The sequence below is a fragment of the Antechinus flavipes genome, chromosome 3 (assembly GCF_016432865.1).
Source record: "Antechinus flavipes isolate AdamAnt ecotype Samford, QLD, Australia chromosome 3, AdamAnt_v2, whole genome shotgun sequence".
Classification (NCBI taxonomy): Eukaryota; Metazoa; Chordata; class Mammalia; order Dasyuromorphia; family Dasyuridae; genus Antechinus; species Antechinus flavipes.
This window is the reverse complement of record NC_067400.1, coordinates 212,998,619-213,020,994: the sequence shown is the minus strand read 5'-3', so window position 1 is coordinate 213,020,994 and position 22,376 is coordinate 212,998,619. Positions and strand designations below refer to the sequence as shown.

The window sequence follows — 22,376 nt, the reverse complement described above, 5'->3', positions numbered from 1 at the left end:
GTGACCATGATCAAGTAACATTAACTTCAATTTACTTCTGAGAATAATCATCCTTTTCTTGTCTACTTCACAGGAATGGAGAAGAAATAATATATGGGAACTTGTGAATTGGAAAACACTATACAAATTATGAGTTTTCTTGTTTAGTGATAGAATTAAGACTAGAAACTATGTCTTCAGACATTTGGCTAGGTATGTTTTTTAATTTAATTGTTTTCCTTGTTTTCCCTTTTCCCTTTGATTAAGACTTGTCCTTTCCTATATTAATTGACTATTAATGAAGAATCAATGGAGTAGAATAATGTAACAATTAATCTAGTTTTTACCTAGAATAGGACTTAAAGAAAATAGGCTAACATTCCAGAAGGATGGATTTAGGTTAGACTATGTCCTACTTCATTATAAGGGAACATTTTAGAAATATCTTCCTATGGAAATTTTAGTTAAATTCACAACTAGTTATCTTTTGGGACAATTAAGGGCACTCATATGAGAAACAGGAGCATGGTCAATTGTTCTCTCTCAGTACATTTGCCTTATCTCCCTCTTCTCCTTTGAACTAGAGGAGTAGTAGTAAGTCCACAATTATATTTGGGAAGCTCAGAATGGATTTTTGAATGGGTCAACTGTACATGAATTAAACAAACTGCCTTGGGAATACCTATTATATCTTTCTCATGGGATAATTGTAACATTCTTCTCACCTGGGGTATGAGAGCCTGGACTCTTGGGTCTATTCCTTGGGTTATGTCCTGGGATTCACCACCCTAAGAGTCTTTTGTCCAGAAATTTGTTCCCCACTCTTCTTTGCAACTGAATTTACTTTATTGTGCTAGAATTCTTGTTTACAGGATTATTTTAAGTGTAGACAGATAACCTGTCAATATTCCCTTAGAATCCTTCTTATGAGTCTATAGGATAAATGGTTGACTACTGTTAAAGAAATCTGTTGATTCTCCTCAAAATAAAAATCAAGTAATTATCATCAAGCCTTATTAAAATGCCAGAGTGAATGCTGAATTCTATTAATTAACTGGGTATTGTTGATGTAAACGGGCTACAATCCCTATACAGGTAGCCAGAAAGCTTGGTTCATATTAACATTTCTCCAGATTTTTCATAATTTAAATATTGGCACCAATTAAGTAGTTGAAACAGAAAGGTAAGTTATTTACCAAGTTCAGTTCTCTGACAAAGCAACTAACAAAATCCTAAACTCCCAGGCTTGAGGGAGGGTTTGTTTGCCTGCGCAGCTAATAGAGAGTGTGTGGTACCAGAGGAATGTGTCACAGTAATGCAGAGAGCTGTAATGATGTCAACTTGTTATTTACTTTCCAAATCTGAATGACTGAGCAAGGCGAAAGGAGAATCAATCAACCACAATGTGACCCTACAGGCGGAAAAAACACAGCACTCCCACCAGTAAGAGATTGGGGGAAGGGAAGCACATGTAACCAGGGCAATGTTGCATCATTTACTTGCATTGGTTTTGTATCGCACCCTTCTTTTTTCGATTGAATGTAATACCTCAGTATCAATCTGTACAATTCCAGGGGACAAATAAGGAAAGAAGGGCAGGTTCAAGGCAAAAGAACATCAACAAAACCTTTTGGGGGTCATGAATTGCAACTGATACATAATAAAAATCCATTCTGCTGATTCACAATTATGGAGACTGTGTAAGTCTATATTTTTGATGTGCTCTAATGATGGTGTAGACACAATAGTTTTATATCATTCGTGATTTATAATAATAATATAGCATTTGAATTTTTTTATTTACATTTTTGATAAGTGACCTGCCCCTTAAAAGTAATTTTATTTATTTTTTGCAGACAAATAGATCAAATAAGGTTATATTGTGGAATACTAAATACTGTCCTAGCCATTTATTACAAGTCTTACTATCTCCCTTCCCCCCAAAAAAACCCAAAACAAAATCAGACCATCACCACCTTATTTAAAATATAGTAATCAGGCAAAAAAACAAAAACAAAAACAAAACAAATGTATTTTGAAGTATTTATTTAATTGGATTAAATTCACAAGGGTTAGGCGATTGCCCCATGCATGGAGGAGGGAGAGAGATTTACGGAATTGTGAAGTTAGATCTGTATAACGTAAACAATGAGAAATAAAAATACTTTGTAAATGTCTGAAACCTAGAAAAGATAATGCAAACAAATCTTGATGTCTGGAACGCCTTTACACCCTAGGAACAACAACAACAACAATAACAACAACAAAATCTTCCTCTCCTTAAACTCACTCTCCCATATGTATGTATGTATATTTCAGTCACATTTGTACACACCATTGCTCATCCACTCGGGCATATTTTGCAAAACTGCACACAACAAAGCTCATATATAATTTTCAAAAGAGGGGGAGGGGGAGGTGTTTTTAAGCAGCCGAATTTTAGAAGGGAGCAATCTAAACGCTGGTTGTGTTAGGACAGTTGGGGAAAAAATTTTTTTTGGCTCCCCCCCAGGGTGGGGTGGTAGTGGTTGGCTGGGCTCTGGTCTAGTTGTGGATTAAGTTTCTTTTTCTTTCTCTCTCACTCTCTCCCTCTCTTTTTCTCTCTCTCTTTTTTTTTTTTTTTTTTGCAGGAGGGGGGAAGGGTTGCATTTTGGAGAGGGTGTGTGTGTGGTGTGTAATAGGGGGAAAAAAAGGTGGTTCCCCACCCCACCCCTTCTTTGCCTAGTTCAGGTCAGCGTGCTGGATTTTTTTTCCCCCTAGGAGGTCACTCGCTGACTGTCTCTGTCTCCGTCTCCGAGTGGATCTCTCGTCTCTTTTCTCTCTCCGAGGGGTAGCTGCTTCTTCTGTTTCTGTCTCCCTCTCCACCCTCACCCTTTCTCCTCTCTCTCTCTTCCCCCACCCCCACCCTCACCTCGTACACACAGACACACAGACACACACAGAGACACACATCAAACACTAACTCTGCTAATGAATTAGTGAGCCGCAAGCAGCCAAGCAGCAGCACCTCCTGACCGCCATTCCGCACCCAAAAAAAAAAAAAAAATCCAAACCAAAAAAAAAAAAAAAAAAAAAAAAAAACTTTCCATTTTCCTCTTCTCACTCTCTGGGACTTCCTTTGCATTTCGGTGTGTGCAGAGGGGGGGAGGAGGAGGAGGAGGAGGAGGAGGAGGAGGAGGAGGAGGAGGAGGAGGAGGAGGGGGGAGGGGGGAGAGTTGGGATTTACAGTCTCCTTTAACGCTTGCTGGGACCTTGGAAAAAAAGAAGAGTTACACCATGTACAGCAAGTGAAAGAAAAGTCTTGTGTGTTTCCAACAGAAGTTGAGGCTTTTCCCCCGCTGCTTCCAGGAGTGAAAAGCATTGCCTTTAATACACTTGGAGTGAGGTGAGTTTGGAGGGCTGATTATTCATCATTTAGACCTTTTGGAGAGGGGGGGGAAAGAGAGGGAGAGAGAAAGAGAGAGACAGACACACAGAGAGAGAGACAGAGAGAGACAGAGAGACAGAGAGCGAGACAGAGAGACAGACAGAGAGAGAGAGAGAGAGAGAGAGAGAGAGAGAGGAGAGAGAGAGAGAGAGAGAGAGAGAGAGAAGGGGGGAAGGGAGGTGGAGTGTGTGTACATATATATTTATATGTGTGTGTGTGTGTGCATTGCAATTTTCTGATCAACTGGCCCCTGCTTGCCATAACCCTCCCCCCTCCCCATGCAACAAACTTCCCTGGGTTCCTTTTTTTTTTTTTTTTTTTGGTGGTGGTGGTTATTATTTATTTATTTTGCAAGCATCCCCCCCCCCCCCCTTGGATTTATAGTTATGTTTCTCTTAGGATTCCCCACATTTTGCTCTTGAGTGTCTATAGTGTATGTTATGTGGTTTTGTTGTCTTAAATCATCTGGACAAAGTGGCTGGCTTTTTTTAAAGGAAAAGCTTATAATTGTGATTATTTTGTGATTATTGAGTTAGATTTGGAGATGGTGGTGAATTTTTTTTAAGGCTTGAACAATAACAAAATGTGGTAGCTCCTGAAGTGCCCCTTGGGCTTGTGTATGTGTGTATTTTGTTTCCCCCCCTTTTGTTTTGGACTGGAGAAGAGAGATCAATAAGTTTGGAGGAGAGTTTTTGGAATAATCACTTGGCTTTGAGAGGCTGTATTTTTAATTGGGAAAACTGCTAAATGTAAGGTATTCACATTGCAGATGGTGTGGAATTTCCACCAGTCCAAGGGTGGGGGAGGGGAATCCCATTCATCTACAGTATTAGATACAGCAAGGATTGGAATTACACTTGAGAAAATTGATCAAAGTTGAACTCCAAATAGTTAAATAAGTTAGTGGGTGTGCATGTCTGTGTATTTTTTGAAGCACAATTTGCCATACTTGTCAAGTAACTTGAAAGCCACCCTCTTCCCCTCCCCCTTCAGCAAACTAGTGCGAACAGTGTTCAATGTTATGAAATAGATTGAAGGTGGCTTTTATTAAAGTGTGTGCAGAAGGTTGCCCACTTCGCAAGAAAACAAAATTGCAGACCTGTTGCTTACGTTGTTAATGTGAAAAGATGCCTTGCTTGATCATCTGGATTTTGTGCCCCGCCAAAGAAATTACTACCCCCTTCCTAAATGGTATATTGCTAGAGTGAGACTTAATGTTAGTTATGAAAGCCTGTGAGAGCACCTTAGTCCCAACAACTCTTGGCTATTTTTGACTTTGCTACTTTTGTACAGTTTTAATCTGAGCAGTTGTTTTGATATTTGTCTTAATAAAGGTTTGATTTCACATACAATTGGGGGCACTGTGATAGGAGGTTGCCAACCCCTGGACCTGTTTAATTGTGTGTTATTGTGGTCTCAAAGGTATTATTGCTGTTAAAATGTTAAAAGTTAGGTTTCTAGATATTTAATTTCAAGTCAATAACAGTGTTTAGGGGGAAAACGACAAACCCTAATCGCATCTGTAAAGTATTTCTTATTTCTGCAAAGTTTCTGCCCCTCCCCCCCACTTATTACTTGATATTTTTCTTTAACTGGCAGGCACTAGAACTCACTTTTAACCTGAAAGGGGGAGGGGCACAGCTACAGACTGGCAGGGGAGGGAAAAAGAAACCTTTTTGCTCAGGCCATGTGTACTTATCTTCAGAAAAAGGCAATGGCCCTTTAATATTTTAATCAAAAAGAGTGTGCAACAATCTTAGAACAGATTATGAACTAGTATATAAGTATAGTGTGAGACAATTAAGACTTTTAATATGCTCATTGTTTTGAGATACATAATTTTATACATACAATGCATATTTCAGGGGAAACTTGCAACTGGGTAACAAATGTAAGATAATAATAACAAAAAGGGGGGGGGAGGGAGAGAAAGAAAGGTACTCTATTAGTGATCCTTTCCTTGAATCTAATCACTTGCACAGTTTTAAACTTCACACACCTGTGGGACAAAAATGCTAAGTTATCATGATATGCTCTTGTCCCATGTGTATCTATCTTTAGGCCTCAGGGGTGTCAGTGTTACCATGTGTGCCTTGAAGGTTCAAATAGGAAGAAATTTGCACAAAGCAAATAGAGTATGAACTCATTTTGAAAGATCATTTGGGAAAGAAAATGAACTTAAAATATTTCAATAACATCATTTAAATATTTCTGTCTATTAATGAAAGTAATTATCATCTAGGTAGGAGGAAACTTTTTTTTTTTTAGTCCTGGGGATAGTAAATTGTGTCTTCCTAAATTGTGTGAACCTTTTTTTAATTAATTGGACAACATTTTAGATTATATTGTCAATTTATTCCTAGCACTATACTAAGTTTCCATGGAAGGACTGTTCTTGCCCTCAGGGATCTTTTTCTAAAAGAGAAGCCTTAACACTTTTGTCATTCTTGCCCTTTTTTTACACACCCCCTGGCCCCTCTTTAATTGTTCACACCTACTTGTAAAGGTTAGGGGAAGAGAATGAATAATTTGTTTTGTTGTTCCTCTGTCTCTCAAAGTTACCTCCACTACTTAAAACTTCTTTTGAACCCTTGTAGTTTATTGTATAGATTAAGTCACCAAAATGAGTTGACCAGTTTGGCTATAACTCCTTACTTTGGAATCTGTCAGTGATGGCTCCCATCTCACCATGATCAACCTTTCATTAAAACTCTTAACAGAATCCCAACAATAGTTATTTTTTCCATGCAAAATGGGAAAGGGTATTGGACTGAGGCTCCACAAAATTGACCACTCTTTAACTGTGTGATAAGCCAATCTCATCTCTGAAATAGTCTCATTATCGGAATATTGGGAATAAAATATAATTGTGTTGCTTCTTTCATGATACTGTTGGATTTGTGGTGACTTTAGTGTGGGTATACTTACTGAAAACCCTCCGCACCTTGGTGTAGGTAGTTTTATAAATTTCTGACTTTAGGGAACAACCTCTTTAAACTTAGCTGACTGCATCCTTAGCCAACAGTTCTACCTATTGCTAGGGTTTCCTGCAAGTCAGTAGTTTATAACGTATAGGCAAAGGGCTGCCTAGGCCTGGAGTTATTATGAGAAGTAGAAAGCTATATGCTTGTGGTCAATTTTTATCAGCCAACACAATAAACTCTGACTCAGTGCATATGATAATCAAACACATCTTTTCTAGATTGAACAAATGTTATACCTTACACATTATAAATACTGTTATTTTTCAAATATATATAGATACCATTCTGATGAATAAAATAGGAATTCATTTAAAAGTATTTCTGAAGTCAGTATTTTCCGTTTATTTATTTTCAATATATTATTACATCTATACTTTTATGTATATATTGTTGAGTACATGACCATTTTGTTTTTGGTGTTGTGTCTTCCACATCTAGAACATAGGAGGCACTTAATAAATATTTGTTTATTGATTATTTTTTCTGTTTCCTAAATCAATGATCACAGAAAGAACTACTGCTACTATGTTGAGATTTGGAAAATATATTGACATTAATTAGAGGTCATGCATCATCGAGGTAATTACTATCCTAAGCTTTTCTGTCCATGGTAGAAAATGTGGATATACACATACTACCACAGCCTTCATAATCTTTAAGAATCATATCTTCATGTCTTGGTGGACCTCTTACTCAGTGTTTTCCTCATCATTGGTGAGCAAAGTGTTTCATAAACTATAAAATACTATATAAATGAGTTATGGTAGGTTACATTTAGCTGCCATTCATTGTACTTTGTGATTTATGAAATGTTTTCTTCACATTGTGATAGTATCTCCATTTTATATCTACAGATATAAAATATATATAGATATGAGGCTGGGAAGAGTTATAAAGTTTACTCAAGTTCATCCAGATGGTCCAGATCTTATTCTCCAAGTTTATTCAATTAATATGATATAATCATTGCATTGCGTATGTTTTTCCCTGACCTATACAGATTTTGAAATTGTTACATGGTGATTTCTCCATTTAGCCATGTAAACAATTCAACCAGAAATATAAACAATAATTTTAATTCTTTATGTTAATGGGTATCTAATTTGCCAGTTGTAAATCATCTTTGATTTTTTAAGCATTGGAAGTAGAAAACCAAAGGTTTGGTCATATTCATATTATTAACCATGTAACTTTAAGCAATAATTTGAATATTATGATTCAGTTAGCTGATCTGCAAAATGGGGCTAATAATCTTTGCCCAGCCTTTTCAAAATATTAAATGAGATAATATAATTGACAGTGATGGGAAAAGTATTAACTACTATCTAAAGTCAAGTGTTTTGATTCAGTTTTTATTATTCTAGGCAAGAGAAAACAAAGTTTTCCTTCCATTTTTTCCCCTGGATTACGGAAAGCTAGTTATATAAGAGTCTGATAAAAAATTTTTTGACTTGGTTGTAGAAATAGTAATCTTAACATAGATTTTAATGCACAGGTCTCTCCGTCTCCGATTCAGTGAAGTCTTCCAAAGTGCTAAGATTCATTATGATTTGTTGTTGTTGTTGTTGTTGTTGTTAATAATGTCAAGACTTTTCCTTGTTTAAAAAAAGGGGGGGGGGTGATTGATTCATAATTCAACCAGTAAATTGGGATCACCACTAAAATAAGAGCTCAAAAAACAAAAAAAATTTTTTTTGAAAGTCAATTTGCTACATAAACACTTCATTGCTGGGTCTTTTTAATAGCTTTATAGCTTTTAAAATAATTGTGTGGTGTAACTTTGTTTTTAAATGATGATGAGGGAAGATAAATTAATAACTTAGCTTACATACATGCCCAATCTAAGGGTTCAATATCCTATTTGTTAACCTTTGACAGAAAGTATCCAGAAAACTATTAAAGCCCAGGAATTCCCTCCTCCTGGGAGAAAGAGGATGGATCACTGTTGAGTGATAACTGAGTTCTGAGCAGCATTCTTAGACCTTAACCAACACAAAGATCTTGAGGTCATAACTGATGATTCTATCCCAATTTCCTACTTGGAAGGAAAACAATTAAACTTAAAATTCCGGACTGCCCTACTTTTTGTGTTTTTAAATGGTGGTAAGATTCGTGCTGTAGATGTGTTTTTACATACATGTTTGTGTGGCATTGAAGCCTAGTGTTGAGTGATAATAAATGATTCTGTGCAGTGTAAAGAAGGAACATCTCAGTTGTGGTTTTTGATTATCTTGGATTTGCTCTTTTTTACTCTTTGAAAACTAAAAGTACAATATGGATAGTAGGCTGTTTATCTTTCACCACCAAGTACATTTTTAAAAAGTTTTAATCAGGAAGTAAGATGAAAATAATTTTGTAAACTATGCTTTTTTTTTTTCTAAGTTGGAAAGATAAACATTTTTTAACATGACTATTTTTAGTGTGAAGGAAATAGCTGACCTCTTTACAGCCAGAATATGGACATTATATTTTTTCCCTTAGCTTCTCTCCTTCTCTTTCCCCCTGGCACTGTTTAAAGGTCTCTATCCAATGGCCCAGTTGACCACATTGGCTAAAATGAAACAACAAAAATCAAAACTGAATGTGGGAAGAGAATTTAAAAGTCAACATGTTTGGAAAGGGAAAAGAACACATGGTCTGAGAGAGTTTCATAATCTCAGGGGAAAGATGTAACCTTAAGGAATTCACTTCCAACATTACATCTTCAGCAGTGTGTCATTGAACTTGAGTTAAAAATGGTTATGTTAATATAACTAGAGCTTATTTCATGATCAAAATAATCATTGAGAATCTATTCAATGTGAGAAGACTATTCAGAAATTAATTGGAAGACATTTAAAAGATTAAAAGGAGGAATTATTTTTATTTTTCAAAAAGAAGTTTTGCATGTAAGCAATATTAAAATCACTTTTATTGAGAGGGAGGTAAAAGTATCTATGAAGAACTTACAATAGGAAGAAATCTATATTATGGGGCAAATACTAAAAAAAGAAGGATACACAAATTAAGGGGAGAGAGTCCCAATTGAAGGACATGAATGATAATCACTGTCATATTACTTTTAACATTTTTCTTTGGAATTGAGAAGTATATACACCCAGCAAATAAACTTTCAGTAAATATTATTGTTTGGCACTGTGGGGAGAATACACAGTGTATTAGACAAGGGCACTACAAAGCATAAACTCATAAAGTGATAATTAGTAATATACAATATATAATAAGTGCCAGTTGGCTGGCACAGAAAATAAATGCTGATGCATTTTGGCAGAAAAGAGACAACTATGGATCTGTCAGAGATTTTTGTTGGTCTATGGTTAAGAATTGGGTGGAAAGGAAAGGGGAAATCTGCTTTAGTGTAACAATTCAGAAATTTAAAGCAAATTTTCCAAAACAGCTACATAACAAATCAGTTGGTTGGTACAGTGAATTGAGAACAGGATATGGGATGAGGAAGATCTGAATTCAGAACCAGTGTCAGACACTATCTGTAGAGTTATGGGCAAATCACTTAACATCACTCAGCCTCAGTTTACTCAATTGTAAAAGTTGGAGGTTTGGACTTGATGGTCATTAACCTATGATTTTAATTAGGCATTTATTTATTTATTTGCACATTGTCCTCTGGGTTTCAGTGGAATAATCATAGCCATTACATTGGGTCAATATTTGGTTACTTTGGTATTTCCTGATTTTGAGAAATGTCCAGAAACATTGGGTTTGTTACCTTTGTTTACCCAGACAACTCAGAATTCAAGTTCCCTGGCATGTACCCAGTGAACTTCTTGGATAAATTTGGAATGAGATGGCATCCATGTTTGTTCTCACCGTATTTCCAGACTGCCTGACTTTAAATTGGATATGCATTAAGGCCAAAGAAGCAGGGAAAGTCATTAATGTTAGGATTTTTCAGGCTGGCACTGTCTTTGAATGCTTTTTCAGGTCTCACCCCTTTATTTTCTGTGGAATTGGAATCCTGAAATTTAAGCTGAAATATAGGCCAAAACTGGCTCTTGGTTTTATTTGTATACCTCATTACAAATAGAAAGAAAAGTTTTTCATGAATGGTGATCGGACATACCAAATTCTTAATTCTCCTTTTCCATATATGACTTTAGGGGATACATTTCAGCTCAGTCTTAAGGCAGCTTATTTTGATAGAATTCTTGTGCAAATTGACTCCATTTGACTCTGGGGGTCAAGCATAACTACTCATATGCTTAAATTTTTTAAAGAGCTCTAATTGCATTTTTGTGCCTTTTTTATATATATTCTAACTTTGGAGATGTATTTAATATCACCGTATAGTCAATGTGGTGATGAGTCTGTCTGTCTATGTTTCTCTCTATTTAGATATGCTGGTCTTTGGCCAACAAATTTATGTTAAATCACTGGACATATACCAAAATATGTACCCTATTGATGGGAACCCTTGGTAACTCATAAGATTGGCGTAAGATTCTTCCAAGGCAGGCTGAATTTACTCTATAAAACCAAAAAGGAGGTGAGTTGATCTAGCTTAAAACCAGTTATTTTGCTAAGAAGCACACAAGGAGGTAGTACTGCCAGGGATTTGTAACCTTGCCACAGACCCCTTTGGTGGTTTGGCAGTAGTCTATGGATACCTTCTCAGAATGTTTTTTGTTGTTCCGTCATTTTCAGTCGTGTCCAATTCTTCATAGTTTTCTTGGCAAAGATACTAGAATGGTTTGCCATTTCTTCTTCAGTTCGTTTTACAGAGGAGAAAACTGAAGCAAAAAAGGGTTAAGTGGCTTGCCAGGGTCATACCACACAACTAGTGTCTAAGGCCAGATTTGAATTCAGGATGGTGTCTTTCTAATTCCAGGACTGCTACTCTATTTACTCTGCTACCTAGCTGCCTGAAAGTTTTTTCAATGCATATTAAAAAATACATAGGATTACAAAGGAGACCAGTTATGTAGAAATAGTATTATCCAAAAAAGTTTTTGGAAAGTTTATGGATCCCAGATTAAGAACCCATGTATTAATACATCATTTTAATCATGTTTGTCTTTTGCAAGAGCTGTTCCAGTTATTCTCCATGCCCTCCTACCCTTAAACTTATAGTCAGGGATAAGATCAATTTCAAATTTCAAACTGATTTTTTGTTGTAACAGGTTGTATAGTGATGCCAAATGAATTATTGCTCATATTTAATATTCCAGCCTACATTTTCCTTTGCATTGTAATTTCAGTTTCGTGATCATACATTTTTATTTAGGAAATGAAATTATGTTTTCTAGAAAAACAGTAAATGGTTGTTTATTTATTATGCTTGGGGAAGAGAGTATTTTAGGTACTATATTTAATGTTAACAACAAATGAAAATTGTTTAGCAATAAAATTATACTGAATGTAGCTTAAACTTTTGATGACTCAGAAATGTAGGATCCTGTAATCTTTAATTATTAAAATGAACATGAGACATTGTGTAATATTGAAAACATTCTAGTTCTTTTGAGCTTTCTGATTGGATTTTGGATAAATAGGGCTTTATAAAAGCATATGACAGCACTGTAACATTTTATTAATTGCCTGTAAGCAAATATTGCTGGCACAAAGAAACCTTGTAAGAAGTATTTCTAAGAGCTTGAAAAAAGTTAAGAAATATTAGCCATTATTTTACATTTGTATTTCAGGGTAATTTGGAAGCAATTGTGGGTCTCAACCATATCCATTACAGCCCTCTCACTTATTATTATGGTTTCTACTTTACTGTTGAGAAACTACGACACTGTAGTATAAGTCTGTTATTCAGGTTCCATAGTGATGTGTTTTACAAATACAAATATAATTTGCAGTTTCTCTTTTCATCTGATGAAAATCCATTGTTTTAAAGATATATTTTTTATCTAGGAAAACTGGTAAAGGAGAGAATGCTTATCTATTATAGTTAGATTCATTATGCTTGCAGTGACCTGTTATCAGATACAATTTAATTCCAAACTATAATACAGCAGCTGTATTGCGGACTGTCATATAATAAAACTCAAACATTCTCAGTTTTGACTTTAAGACAACGATTGTCATTTTATCACAGTAGAGATCAATAAAAGGATACTGTGTTGTCTAAATCGTAATTTGGCTTTTAAAATTTCTTACATCTATATTTGTAAAACACACCACTGATTTTATGCCAGTTTAGAACATTTCCAGGGATTCATATGTAGCACATCATTTTCAAAAGCCTTTCTAGGAGAACTTATGTGAAAAGGATGTATCTCCCTTGTTTGTAATGGTCTTTTGAGGTAGGTACTGTATAGCTATTATTATTCCCATTTTACAGTTGTAAGAAACTGAGGTTCAGATGGTAAAGTGGTTTGGGATAGTAGACCTTTTTGAATTTTTCCTCTTTAGTTTACTTTTCATCAGATTGAAGAGAAACACTTGATTGTATTTTAATTTTTCTTTTTATGAAAAATAATTCTGTTTTTTTAAAAATTATCCTCATTTTACAGATGTAAGAAACTGAAGTTCAGATTATTAAATGCTTTTGGGTAGTGGACCTTTTTGAGTTTTGCCTCTTTAGTTTGCTTTTTATCAGACTGAAGAGAAACATTTGGTTGTATTTTAATTTTCCTTTTTTTTTTTTATGAAAAAAAAATTGTTCTTTTTTTTTTTTTTTTAAGTTACTTTCACTACCAAGTACCCATCCCATTCTATCTCCTTTGTAACAGATAAGTACAGTCAAGCCAGACAAACACATTGGTCATGTCTCAAAATATGCTTTATTTTGCTTCTTTCATCCATCACCTCTTTCCCCATAGCAGGAGATATATTTCATCAACTCCTCATTGTTTAGAGCGCCTAAGTCTTTCAGGTATTGTGGTCATTATGTAAATTGTTCTCTTGATTCTGCTGACTTTGCATGAGTTCATTCAAGTCTTCTCAAATGTATCTAAGAATCATATTGGTCACTTTTTATGACTAAATAACATTTCATTACATTCATATCCTTCATATGTTGCAAGCTGTTTCTCTCTTAATCTATACCTATTTCTAATTCTTTGCTATAACAAAAATGCTACTATATTTTGCTATATATATGTATATGTATATATATATATATAGGTTTATACATACATATTTATATAGTCAATGTGTGTGTATTTTTATATGGAGAGAGAGTGCAAGCAAAAACAGGTGTGCATGTGTGTAGTACACCTATCTATTACTTATCTCCTTGGGATATATCTTTAGTAGTTATATCTCTGGGTCAGTCATATGTGCAGTTTATTGATTTTTTAAAAAGTGTAATTTCCAGTTGTTTGATTTACTGGTTAAGTTGGGCCATTTCAAGGTTCTCATATCAGTACAGTAGTTTGCCTATCTTCCTACATCTCCTCCAACATTTGTTATTTTTGTTATCTTTGCCAGTCATGAGAATTGTTTTAATTTGCTTTCCCCTTACTATTAATGACTGGGAACATTTTTATATGGTTGTTGATAGCTTGCTTTCCTATTTTGAAAACTGTGTTCATGGTCATCCATTGTGATGACAACTTTACCCATTAGAGGCTATATTTTCTTCATAGACTAAGGTTTTATTTATTTATTTATTTTTTGAAGAGGCTTTGCTTTATTTTAAGAAATCCCTGGAGATCACCACGGAAGGGAAGATAGTAAAGTTTCCTCCATGATACAGGAAAGGGGAAAATTCCAGAAAAAAGCCACCTGCTGAGAAGGGCCTGGTATTTGCTTCTTGCTTCTTGCTTGAGATAAACTACATGGGCTTTCAGAGATTATTCTTAGATCTCAGTCTATTGGTTGACTATTCTTTCTTTAAAGAAGTATTTGTGTCTTTTAGTCTTGTGCTCAGTGGGTATTTAGAATTATAAGGAATTAAAAAGATTATAATTCCAACCCTTTCATTTTTCTGATCCTCACTGAAGAAGTGATTTAACTAGGATCAAACTGAGTAAGATGCAAAGATAAATCACTGTTTAGGTCTGATTCCAAATTATGGCAATACCCAATGAATATTTTGTAGACTAGACAGAATTTTTGTAGGCCTGTTGGTTTATTAAGACTTGTTTTTAAAAAATTTCACTTTCTTATATGAGGATCATAGAATATTGAAGGCTACAAGGGACTTCAGAATTAAACTTCTATTTTACAGATGAGGAAACTGAATCTCAAGTAATTTGTCTGTGGTCATATAGCTACTAATTGGCAGTGTCAGAATTGTAAGATTGGTCTTTTGACTAGGCCCCTTATCACGCACAATTCAGATTGAATTTGTAACAGGCCAATAGTTATTTGGTTAATGAGATATTCTGATCTCTATTAATGATTACATGAAATATCTAACTTTATAATTCTGAAATAAATTCTAGCCTTAAAGAGTCAAGACAAACTAAATTTGAATATTCTTAGTTATATACTAGCCATGTGATATTAGGCAAACTATTTAATTTCTTCCTGCCTCTGGTACTCTTATAAAATGGGTATAATAATGATTAAATAATTTTATCCACAAATATTAATGCCAGCTGTTTTCATCAATGCCATCTATTAAAATAGATGATATATTACATAAATTTTTGAGTAACTAGGTTTTTAAAGATATTTAAAATTCCTTTTGAAAAATATCACTGTCATTTCCCACTATAATGTCTCCCCGACTTTAATCTCTTCCTTACAATGTCCCTAATAGGGGCTTTCCATATGGTAATTTAGAAAATGTTCATTTTTGTCATATACGATATTCAGCATTTCAACTGTCAGCAACTAGAGAGCTAAAATTCTTAACTTAAGATTCTCTCTTTTAAATAAGTTTTTGATAATTGTACTTTTTCTTCTACTACTACTACTACTGATAGCTAGTATTCATAGTGCTTTACGGTTTACAAAACACTTCACAAATATTACTTCATTTTATTATGAAGAACCTCTGAATTTATATATTTGTACTCTGGTGAATATTATATCACTAATACAGAGAGTTAAGGTGTGAAAATCAACATTCAACAAATATTTATTAAGTATTGCATATTAGATAAATACTTTAGTAGGTTCTAAAACAAAGGGAGGTCTATAGGGGTAAAGTAAGGTTTCATTAAAGAGGAAATCATGTTTGAGCCAGGCTTTAAAAGATGAGCAGGATTTCAGCTGATAGAATTGGGGAGGGAGGATTTTTTTTAGGCCAGGGAGTACCAGTATGAGCAAAGGCAGTGAGTAATCCTGAGGATTTTGCAGTTTCTAAGTGGGTGGTCACAAAGTTCTGGACTGGGGAGGTGGGAATGGGAACAGAGATGAGGGCATGGGTAAAAGTGATGTTGGGAATGTGGAACTGTCAGGATTTGATGACAGTTTGGATTTGAGAAGCAAAGGAGAAGGAAGCAGCAAAGATATGGAAGTTTCAAGCATGGGAAGTTGGGTTGGTAGAAATATTCATGGTAAAAAGAAGAACAGGGGGAAAAGATAATACCTGTTTGCTGAATGCATGTTACAGTGAAAAGAGTACTGGATTAGTCAGAAAGGACAAAGTAGATAATCTCTAACGACTTTTCACGTTTGAAATCTATGATCCCATGAAGAATAATTTTTGTTTTGGACTTGTTGAGTTATAAGTACCAGTAGACAGAAAATTTGCAGGCAGTTGGGAGATATGATAAAAGAAATCTGAAAAGAGTTCATTCAATAATATAAAGATTTGGGTGTCATCAGTATATAAGGGTAACAGTATGAAAAAGACTGTCAAGGAAGACAGTGTAGGGCTATAAGGGAAAAAGTTCAAAGACAGACATTGGAGGAACACCTTTATTAAGAGAAAGAAAAAGTGGTAAAGAGATTGGTAAAAGATTGTTTAAAGGGTCAGAGAAACCACTAAAGCCAAGAAGAAGAAAAAGGTAAACTAAATCAGCCTTCTAGGTGAAGTAAAAGCATAGGTCACCTGCTTTAAGTGTGAGGAGTCTAAGTTGGATTGAGAGGAGAGAAAATAGGTTTCAAACAATTAAAATAAGGAATTATGCAAAAAGACAAAACCAGAGAAGGATTTTCAAGGACATAAGGCTTAGCTGAGATTTAGAATGAGTTTAATCAGCTTAATTTTGAGTTAGTATTTATATAGTGCTTAAAACCATGTTTTACATATTACTTTATTTGATCTTTCTATGAATAAGAAGAGCTATAATTATTAGCCCCATTTTACAGATTTTCTATCTTTCACAATTGTGAAAAATCATACAACTAGTTAAGTGTCTGAGGCAGGATTTGAATTCAAGTTTTCCTGGATCTCAATTCAGTGATCTATCTACTATACCACTTAGTTGGCAATTAAATTAGATAGCAAGGATTATTGAAGGATGAAGATTCATAAATATATTGAGAATAGTGGAAGGTTGTGAGGCAAAGATTCTAGGATAGTAGCTAGTGAAATGGAAAAAACTACATTTTGATTGATAACCTTTGCTTTTACATTGCATATATTTTCCAATATATTCTTCTCTCCCTCCCTCCTAGAGAGCTATGCTTTATAATAATAAAAAAGTAGAAAAGAAATTAAAAAAACTAATGGACAGTGAACAAGGCTGACATTACATACAAGTATTCCATGCACACAGTGTTCAAGCTCTGCAAAGATAATGGGTGCTTTGGAGGGAGCAGAATTTTGTAAAGACTGGTTCTATCTCTTCTTCAGGAAAAGACCTGGTTATTATGATTTCAAATTATTCAATTTTAATTATTTTGTTACTATTGCTTCCATTTGTTTCCATCCCATTGTTTATATTTTTCCTAGTTCTATTTATTTCATTTTGCATAAATTCTTATGTCTTTCCATGTTTCTCTTGTTTTCTTTATATTCTTTGATTGTTATTGCACAGTAATATTGCATTTTGTTCACATATCATGATTTGGTTAGTCACTCATCAATTGATGGGCATCTACTTTGTTTCTAGTCATTTGCTATTACAAAAGTTGCTGCTATAAATAGTTCTGTGTATTTAGGACTTAAAGTTGCTGCTAAAAATAGTTCTGTGTATTTAGGACTTTTTTATCATTGACTCCCTTGGAGTATATGCCTCCTTTAGTGAAGTATTAGAGGTGCTAAAATCTAGAAGAAAGTAAAATCAGAGTATTAGAGATGAAGTAGAAGAATAGGGGTGAGTGGAGGGACAGACTTGGGAGGTTACTATGGTGGTGATAAGTAGATTTTATGTGGCTGGGAGACATGGGAGAGATTAATTGCTTATACAGATAAGAGAGATGGTCAGATCTAAAATCATTATTATAATTCATATTGGAAAGTGGCTGGCTGAAAGTTGAGGAAGAAGATTTTTGGAGTTGACTGAATTTCAAGAATTTTGTGTTGGGTTATTACAGTACTTATCAACATGAATATTAAAGGCTTGAGGATTGATGGCAAGAGATGTGGAAAGAAGGCTATGAGCTAGGTACTAAAGTCTTTGAGGATGTTGAGAGAATTATACTCAATAACTACAAGGAAAGAGAGAATTGTATACAATTTCTTGGACTTAAAAATAGGCAAATTCAGCAAATAATGTTTGGGGAAAAGAAGAAATATGCCCATTTCTCTTTCTCGTCCTTTCTTTGGGGGTAATGATGATAAGAATGAAAGGAGTGACCAACAATGGAGAAAGGTAAATGGTTGATTAGGGGATCTTTCCACTTGGTTTCTAATCATAGTTATTAAGATTCAAATGGGGAAAAAAATGCAACTTTACACCAACTTGGTGGGAGGTTCCATCTAGTCTCCTACTCCATTGATTTGCAGAAACTGCTTTTTTTTTTCTGTGTAACTGTACAAATTAGACTGTTAGTAGTACTTTTTGGAGGAGAGGTAGGTGTACTTTGAAAGCATGTGCCTTCTATAATCTAATGCTATTTATCCTTTTTTTTTTGGCATTTTGTGTTTGGATTACTAGTTGAGTGTATCATTCAACTAATACTTTTGATTGTATTGGGTTATTTGTTTGAAATGTTTAGTTTGGTATAAAACAATCATTTAAAATTGATTTTTTGAGGGGGAAATAGGATTAGTTGTAATAGCTAATAATAGCATCTATACAGCACATGGAGGCTTTCAAAGCATTTTACATACATTATTTCATTTGAGTTTAGAAACAGAAATAACTAATAGTTGTATGACCTGACAGTCAAGTTGCTTAACCTTCCAACCCAGTTTCTTCAATTCTGGTAATAATATCTAATTATATAGTATAATATGGATAATATGTATGCAGGGGTGTTCTGAGATTTCAAAGAGATGAGTTAGAAAAATGATGTGTACATTTAACTAGGAGTAATTTATAATTTAATAGAATGTAAACCTTAAACAGGGGATTGTTTTTAATCTTTATTTTTATGTTCTCAATTTCCCCCTCCCCCACATACCTCTGTGCTTCAGAAATAATGGGTTTATTACATACTTGTTGAATTGAATTAGTTTCCAAAGCAACTTTCACATACATCATTTCATTTGAGAAAGTGATTAAATTTATTATTGATAAATCTTGTTAAAACTAAAATCCACTCTTTCTGGTTTTCTCCCAGTATTTTTTCTTTGACCTCTTGATAGAAGCCCTTTCATAATCCTCCCAAATTATTAATGCTGTCTCTCCTTTTGACAAAATTATTGTTTTAATTTGAATGTATTTTGTATTTAATTTATGTTATATTGTTTTTAATAATACAATATAAGCTTCTTGAGGACATAAATTATTTACCCCTCCCCTATCTTGTTTTTTGCATTCCAGAAGTTTCTGGTTCCCTTTTTGGTGACACAATTTATTTAGTAGCCACTAAAAATAATTGTTGAATTGAATTGAATCAACATTATATTTGATAAATTGTGTCGATTCATCTGATTTTATGGAGAAAACCACATTTGCAAATGATTGTTTTGTTTTTTTTTTCCCCCCTGGGGTTACCATGTAGAGAATAATTGTAAAACTACAATTCATCATTCAGTCCACATGCTAGCTGGAGGAAGAAGAACAGGAAGGAATTACCTTCCAAACTTAGATTGTTGGCTTTAAATTTGCTCAAGGTAAAGTTGTTAACCACAAGCCTGGGGGAATTTTCTGACGATGTTTGTTTTTTTATTTAAAGGGTTAGAAATGTCTGCCTCTATTTTGGGGAGTGGAATTATTTGGTATTAGGATCTGTTTCTTCCTTTGTGACTAGTAAAGTTGCACTGTAGCTGCATTGTATCTAAAATTATGCAGAGATACTTGTGTAGCACATTAAAGAGTCTAAAGGGAATAATACTTGCACATTTCTATATATTGACATGACACATTATGCCAAAATATCATTAACATTTGTCAGGATTTATATATCCATTTAGACTTTAGTAAACTGAGATATTTATCTTGAACTTTATTCTTTTCCTCGTGCTTCTTTTACAGTAATATCCAGAAGGCATCTCTTTAAAAGAAAGGAAAGAATATAATGGGATTTCTTTAACTCAACTATTACACCTTTTGTCTTTTTGTCTCTACAGAGTTTAGTACTTTTAAAATCTCACATACACATGATCAAAATTGGTAAAACATGGAATATATTTGTAAATATATTAATTCCATTTTTCTCCTCTCATTTAGGTATAAACAGACTATTTATGAAGTACTCTGTTAGTCAGACTCTCCCAATTTTAGATGCTTCAGAAATGTGGCATGAATAGCATTTTAGCCCTTGTTGGATTATTCCTATGATTTTTTTTTTTTTTTAAGGAGAGGCTCAGAGAGAGAATTATTGAAATATGATCAGTTTCAATGTCCTGATTATTCCACTGGTCTCACCATTTATACAGCTCCTTTCACCTCTTTCCTAGACTTCTGATTGGTCTCCCTTCCTCAGATCTCTCCCCACTTCAATCTATCCTCCACCTGGCTGCCAACATGATTTTCCTAAAATACAGGACTTACTATGTCACTCTTCCTTCCTCCCCACTCAAAAATGGTAACAGTAATGCCCTTACTTCAAGATCAAATACAGAATTCTTGTTCTTAGCATATAAAGCTCTTCATGTCTGACCCCTTCTCACCTTTCCAATCTTTTCACACTTGACTTCCTTCTATTCACTCCCATGAGCCAGATTTTTAATTATATATATATATATTATATATATATATATATATATATATATATATATGTATATATATATATATATAATTTTTGTTCTTCCGTCTCTGATCTTGCCTTTGAACTCTCTCTCTGTCTCTGATTTTGTCTTTCTCTGTGTCTCTCTCTGTCTCTGTGTTTCTCTGTCTCCTTTTCTCTGGCTCTCTCTGTCTCTTTCACTGTCTCTGTCTCTGTCTCTCCTTTCTTTTTCTCTGTCTCTTTTTCTTTGCCTCTTTCTCTCTGTTTCCGTTTCTCTGTCTCTGTTTCTCTGTTTCTCTCTGACTCCCAGACTCCCCCTATCTTTTCTTTTTTACCTTTTAGAATCCCTGGTTTTTCAGATCAATTCCAACTTTATAGGAAGCTTTTTTTTTTAGTCTTCACAACTATTAGAGCCTTCCTCCTCTGAACTTTACCTTCCTTCTGTTTGTTTACAGCTTGGTATGTACCTGCTTAAGTATTTCTTGTCTTTCCCATTTGAAGGTAAATTCCTTTGAGGTAGGGATAGACTGATAAGTAGTAAGACTTAATAAATGCTTACTGATGGAAAAGTCAGGTAATATTGCATACACATACATACACACATATACATATATGTATGCACACACATATACATGCTGTACCTATGAAATAGTGAATTGGTCCTCACATGCAATGCTTATTATTTTGTCTATTATGGGTAGCTAGGTAGTATAATGAATAGACATCTAGTTCTGGAATCAGGAAGGCCAGTTTTAAATCCATCTTTAGATTTCCTAGTCATGTATCCTGAGCAAATCACTTAACCTCTTTTTGTCTCAGTTTCCTCATCTATAAAAGGGATAGCATCTATCTCTCAAGAAAAATATAAAAATAATTGTAAACCATTTAGCACAGTGCCTGGCTATACACACACACACACATATACATATATATTAGTTGATATTATCATTATCATTATTATATGTGAGAATAGGGATAGAGAAAGGAAAAATGCTTTTGATTTTTCATTTTTATTGATATCTCTGGGTTTTTATATTGTTTTCCTTCACAAATTTATCCTCCCCCCCTCCTTAGGTATAATAAAAAATAGTAGTCCAGCAAAATTAACCAATATATCAATACAATTTGACAGTATAGGAGATGTTCTCTATCCATTATTGCCCCCATCTCCACAAAGGAGGGAGGTGCTTTTTAAGTTTCTTCTCTAAAGCCAAGAATTCCATTTCTCCTCTCATATTGTTGTGATTCTGTGTACTTGGGTCTGTATCAATTTAAAAGAACCTACTTGTGCTTCCTTACATCTTCATGATAATTATTTTTTATAGGGCAGCACTATTCCCTTATATTTTTATTCCAAAATTTTTTTCATCATTCCTTCATCATCCAATGTCTTTTGAATTTCTAATTCTTTGCTGCTATAGAAAATGCTGCTATAAATATTTGGTTTATATGAAACCTTCCTTTTTGTTTTTGATCTCCTTGAGCTATATGCCTAGGAAGGGGATCTCTAGGGTAAAGAATCTGAATGTTTTAATCTTTTTTTCTTAGTATAATTCTAAACTGCTTTCTAGAATTGTTTAGACGTATGTCCCCCATAGTTTATCAGTGTGCCTGTGGGCAAAGTGTTTTTTAAACTTTAAAAAAATTTGTTATTTTTGTTGTTAGTTTTCTCTGTGTGACTACATATATATACTTATATACGTATTGAAATTAAGAAATTTTGGGGCCTTTCTCGCCTCGCTATTAACTAGTTAACCTCTCTTAGCTTCAGTTATATTTGCAAATTACTAGTTATTTTTTCAGCTATGATATTCTACAAATGCTTGAAGAAAATTGAGAGCAAAAATGTGCATAACAAGATTTTTGGTTACTTCAAGCTACTTCAATACTTGGGTAAA

At 34.2% G+C, this 22,376-nt stretch overlaps 1 protein-coding gene across 11 annotated transcripts in view; it reads left to right on the top strand.

Moving 5' to 3' along the window:
* The first annotated feature begins 3,156 nt into the window (after window positions 1–3,156).
* Window positions 3,157–22,376, top strand: part of TBL1X (transducin beta like 1 X-linked) — a 359,711-nt gene continuing 340,491 nt past the window's right edge. For all 11 annotated transcript variants that reach the window (XM_051984556.1, XM_051984558.1, XM_051984547.1 and 8 more), the window contains exon 1: window positions 3,157–3,364. The gene's annotated coding sequence lies outside the window, so the exon portion shown is untranslated. The remainder of the gene's footprint in view (window positions 3,365–22,376) is intronic.